Source organism: Mauremys reevesii, linkage group 22, assembly GCF_016161935.1.
Source record: "Mauremys reevesii isolate NIE-2019 linkage group 22, ASM1616193v1, whole genome shotgun sequence".
Lineage (NCBI taxonomy): Eukaryota > Metazoa > Chordata > Testudines > Geoemydidae > Mauremys > Mauremys reevesii.
Genome location: NC_052644.1, coordinates 12,041,617 through 12,046,671, shown reverse-complemented (window position 1 = coordinate 12,046,671; position 5,055 = coordinate 12,041,617). Strand labels below are relative to the sequence as shown.

The 5,055-nt window shown below is 45.9% G+C and overlaps 1 long non-coding RNA gene across 1 annotated transcript; it reads left to right on the top strand.

The window, feature by feature from the left end:
* Positions 1-2,749: 2,749 nt before the first annotated feature.
* Positions 2,750-4,292, top strand: LOC120388911. The gene is made up of 2 exons (XR_005590669.1): positions 2,750-3,353; positions 4,057-4,292. It is a non-coding gene; the product is annotated as an uncharacterized LOC120388911 (long non-coding RNA).
* Positions 4,293-5,055: the final 763 nt, after the last annotated feature.

Below are 5,055 nucleotides of genomic sequence, written 5' to 3'. Positions count from 1 at the left end.
GCATTTTTCTGCAGCCGCATCTTTATTAATCTTTATGAGCAACAGAAGGGAAGAATCTGGCAACTTACATTTTAAACAAAGAAATACTGAAAAATCTGCAACTTATATATTAGAAACGAGAATATTGCCTACATATTCCTTTGTCCACTAATACCATGTGAGCACATTAGCAGCATATTCTTATACTTAACCCTAAAATATCCCAACAAGGGAATGTATGAGATTCCAAGTTCAGACTGCAGGATACATGAATGCTGAGTCCTGACTCTGTGGTTTCGTGTCTTAGTTTTGCTCTTGAGTCTTATACATTTGTATCACTTCTCCACCTACTGCTACTCTGAAAGATTAGAAAGTGTGAAAATAGAGCACAGGTGGTTTTTCTCATGATGCAACCTTCCCATGTAGTGTGAGAACCCTTCCACCCACACTCATGGGAGAAGACCCAGGGAGAAATGAACTCACAGAAATGGAAGGCTCCTAGGTTATTGTAGAATGTGACTTCACACAGAGCTTACTGGGTGGAAATGGGAATTAAGAGAAAACTGCCCTATAGGTTTATATTCTGTAATCTTTGAATAAGTTGGTACCAGCACCAATGAAATTAAACATGAATTAGTGTAATTTAAGAGTGATTCTGTGATAACTTTCAGTGTTACAGTATAATTCAGGTTTTCTTCTAGTTCTCTCCCTGCCCCCTCCTACTATCTAGAAAATGGTGACTAATCCTGAAATTAAAACCTCACTCCAAAGGAATTAGAGTGGGGGAATAGGTGAGAGAAATAGCATGTATGAGAATAGAGACCCAGTATAGACTGTAATTATTTCTATTTAAAATGGAATTAATTTTGATCAATTTTCAAATAAATCTTCTGTTAGGAGGAAAATTACTCGAGACAAGATGTGTAACCTTTTACCCAGTTAGAAGGTAACAGCCACAGAATTCCCCAGGTCTCTTGTTTGTAAAGCAAAGATGTCACACCAGGCAGGAGATGTCAAAATCTAAAATGGTGATGGAAGCTTTTCTGGGTTGTTTTTTTTATTTGGTTTTTTAATTTAATTATTGTTTTGTTTTTGCAAGCAGTTATTTTTATAGGTGCTGAGCCCCCTTTTCCTTTTGAGCACAGCTGTTTAACCCTCAGGCCTGGCTCTAAGAACAGGAGTGCTTGTGGCACGTTAGAGACTAACAAATTTTTACAGCTCACTTCTTCAGATGCATAGAATGGAACATATAACGAGGAGATATATATACATACAGAACATGAAAAGGTGGAAGTAGCCATATCCACTCTAAGAGGCTAATTAATTAAGATGAGCTATAATCAGCAGGAGAAAAAAAACACTTCTGTGGTGATAATCAAGATGGGCCATTGCAGACAGTTGACATCAGGTGTGAGGATACTTAACATGGGGAAATAGATTCAATCTGTGTAATGACTCAGCCATTCCCAGTCTCTGTTCAAACCTAAATTAATGGTATCTAGTTTGCATATTAATTCAAGTTCAGCAGTTTCTCGTTGGAGTCTGTTTTTGAAGCTTTTCTGTTGCAAAATTGTCACCTTTAAGTCTGTTACTGAGTGACCAGAGAGGCTAAAGTGTTCTTCTGGTTTTTGAATGTTATGATTCCTGATATCAGATTTGTGTCCATTTATTCTTTTGCATAGAGACTGTCCGGTTTGGCCAATATACATGGCAGAGGGGCATTGCTGGCACACAGTGGCATATGTCATATTGGTAGATGTGCAGGTGAACGAGCCCCTGATGGCGTGGCTGATGTGATTAGCTCCTATGATGGTGTCACTGGAATAGATTTGTGGAAAGAGTTGGCATCGGGTTTTGTTGCAAGGATAGGTTTCTGGTTTAGTGTTTTTGGTGTGTGGTTGCTGCTGAGTATTTGCTTCAGGTTGGGGACTGTTTGTAAGCGAGGACAGGTCTATCTCCCAACATCTGTGAGGAAACCTCCTCAGAACTGGCCTTGTGATTCTTTCATGTTTGATATCTTTGGGGTTCACACATCCACACTACATGCAGTTCACAGCAACAGATACTTTGAGAAACCTGCTCGGTTAAGCAGGCCTTTTCCAAACTGACATTGGCCCAAAGTCTGCCTCAATTCAGCTGGATTGGGACTGTATCAAAGGAGTAGTTCACTCCTGATTTGCCCAGAGACCTCGGGGGAGGTGTGGGAAAATAGGATAAGTAGGAATCGACAACAATGAAGTTAAAGATAACGGTGAAAGACCCTCACCCTGCAGGTCAACAACCTATTCTGTCAATTCCCTCTGATGCATCTGGCACTTGTCGCTCTCAGGCACCACACTGAGCTAGATGAACCATTGGTCTGACCCAGTATGATCAGTCTTGGGTTCTTATGTAAGCCATCTACGGCCTTGTCTACACTGGCACGTTTCTGCTCAGGAAAGCAGCTTTCTGTCGTGTAACTTCTGAGGTGTATGCACTGTTAAGCCACTTAGTGCGCAGAAACAACGCAGTTGTAGGTCTGTTAAAAAAAAAAAAAAAAAAAAAAAACACCCTGATGAGAGTTGTACATCTTTCTGTGCCAGGGCTACAGTGCTGCGGTGCCAGTGTAGACACCCTGGTGGATTACAGTGCTGTGATTGGCCTCCAGGAGGTGTCCCAAAATCCCTGTTCTTGTTTCTCTGGTCATCAGTTTGAACTCTACTGCACTGCCCTCAGGTGACCAACCATGAACCCCACCCCTTAAATTACTTGGGAATTTTGAAAATTTCCTTCCTGTTTGCTCGGTGACACATGCAGTGGTCTCAGCGCATCTTTCGAGGTGACCATGCCTGCTCCATGCACCAGGTGATACTCCACTAGGAGCAGTGCTGAGCTGCTGAACCTCATCAGCATTTGGGGAGAGGAGCCTGTCCAGTCTCAGCTGTGCTCCAGCCATAGGAATTATGATACCTACAGACAGATTTCACGATGTCTGAGAGAAAGGGGCCGTGACCAGGACACACTGCAGTGTAGGGTCAAAGTGAAGGAGCTGCGGAACACCTACCACAAGGTGCGGGAGGCAAAACGCCACTCCAGTGCTGCACCCACAAGCTCCCATTTCTACAAAGAGCTGGACGCAATACTCCATGGTGACCCCACCTCCACTGGTAAGGCCACTGTGAGTACTTCAGTGGCTCACATGCCAGTCGAGAGTGGACCGAGCCAGGAGAAGTAAATCTTGGAGGATGATGTGAAGGTGGAGGAGGACCCAGAGGCGGAGGACAACTCGGAGGTCAGAGATGCATGCAGCCCGGAGTTCTTATCTACTCCGGAGGAGATTAGCCAGTCACAGCTGTCGGAGCTTGGCGAAGCACAAACAGGAGAGGAGGCTCTTGGTAAGTGGCTTTGATCTGGGGAATCACTGAAGCGAGTTGTTGGGGGCAGGAGGGTTGCAGAAAGCAGGCTTGTGTCTGTATGATGTGCGTACCACCACATGCCTACTCTGAGCAGTGGACCAGGGTGTTGATTGACTCCCTCACTTCACAGGAATCTGTCCCAGAGATCTCTATGAAACTCTCATGGAGATACTGGGCAATCTGCTGCTGCAGGATCTTTGGCAGAGTTGCTTTGTTTCTTGTCCCATTAAGGGTAATTTTCCCATGCCACTCTGGCGTCACTGAGGGGACGGGGAGCAGAGACCATTGCTGCACACAAGCGAGCTGCATAAAAGCCAGGGCGGACACCGCAGTCTTGGAGAATACCCTCCTTTGATTCCCTGCTCACCCTCAGCAGCGAGATATCTTCCGTAATAAAAACAGCCTGTGGAAAATATGGGCACACAAATGATTATAAGGCCCCCTCCCTACAGTGCTGTCTCTCCCCTAGAGCTATGTGCCCACTGTAAAATATGGTCCTGGACAGTGATTTCCCCTGCCCCTGCTGTTACCATTTGGGGGTCTTGTGGCTCATGTGTGCTTGGCTGGGGACAGCTAGTTAGTGACAGGTATGTGCATAGTGGCTGTGTTTTAAATCACTGCATCAATGGTCTGTGTGTTGCAAACAACACTGCTTCTGTAACGTTGCATTTTGGCTTCACAGATATGCCCTTGGGAACCCAGCCTCCCACTTTGTTATTGGCAGCTGAACGGCTGTTCAGAATTAGAAAGCGGCCATGAAGAATTAAAGAGAACTTTCTGCATGATGTCATGAGGCACTCCATGGCCGAAAGACAAGAACTGAAGGAGTGGCGGGACAGCGAGAAGTGGGACTGAAAGGAGAACGCGGTGCACCAGAACGAAGCCACGTAGCGGCTCTTATACATTATGGACTGCCAAGCAGACACGGTCCAGGCACTACTAGCACTGCAAACCAAGCGGCTCCGTGCCCACCCTCCCCTTCCGCCGCTGTCGCAAAACTCTTTCCCATACACCCCTCTGACACCGCCAACACACTCTTATCAACCTCCTGGCTCCAGTCTGTACCCACTGCATTCCACTCCTGCCCCATCACAGTCCAGCCCCGTGGCCTCCCAGTACCCACTGCACTCCACACCCGTCCCTCTGCAGTTTATTCCTGCTGAAGTACAGTACCTGCTGCACTATACTCCAAAGGATAAGGTTGGATATGATATCTGGACCTCACCTCCTCATGGGACCCTCCCTTCCGCCATCCCCCACAGTGCTGATGTGTTTTTCTTTTTTCTTTGTTTCTCTCTCCTCTGGTGGTTGCTTTTTAATAAAATAATAGTTTTGGTTTGAAAGCAATCTTCATTCCATTAATTGAAAGCAAACAGAACCCTGCCAAGCAGCAGGCAGTTTTCTTAAGCCTTTTCTCTGTGCTCTCTTTCCCTGCTCCTGTTTGTTATCTATGGGACCTGGCCCCATAGTTCTATGTTGGGCAATGTCATGTTTAACTTTCCAGATCAGCTGGGGCCTGGAGAATATTTCCAGGTGGTTGTTCCCTATGTAGATTGCAGTCATTTCTGGTGTGTCCTCATGGGGAACCAGTTCACAAAAAAGAGGCAGGAGCTGGGCCCAGTGCATCCCCCATCTGCTGTGCGGAGAGAAAATTGCCTCCAGGCCAAGGCCCAGCTGCAAA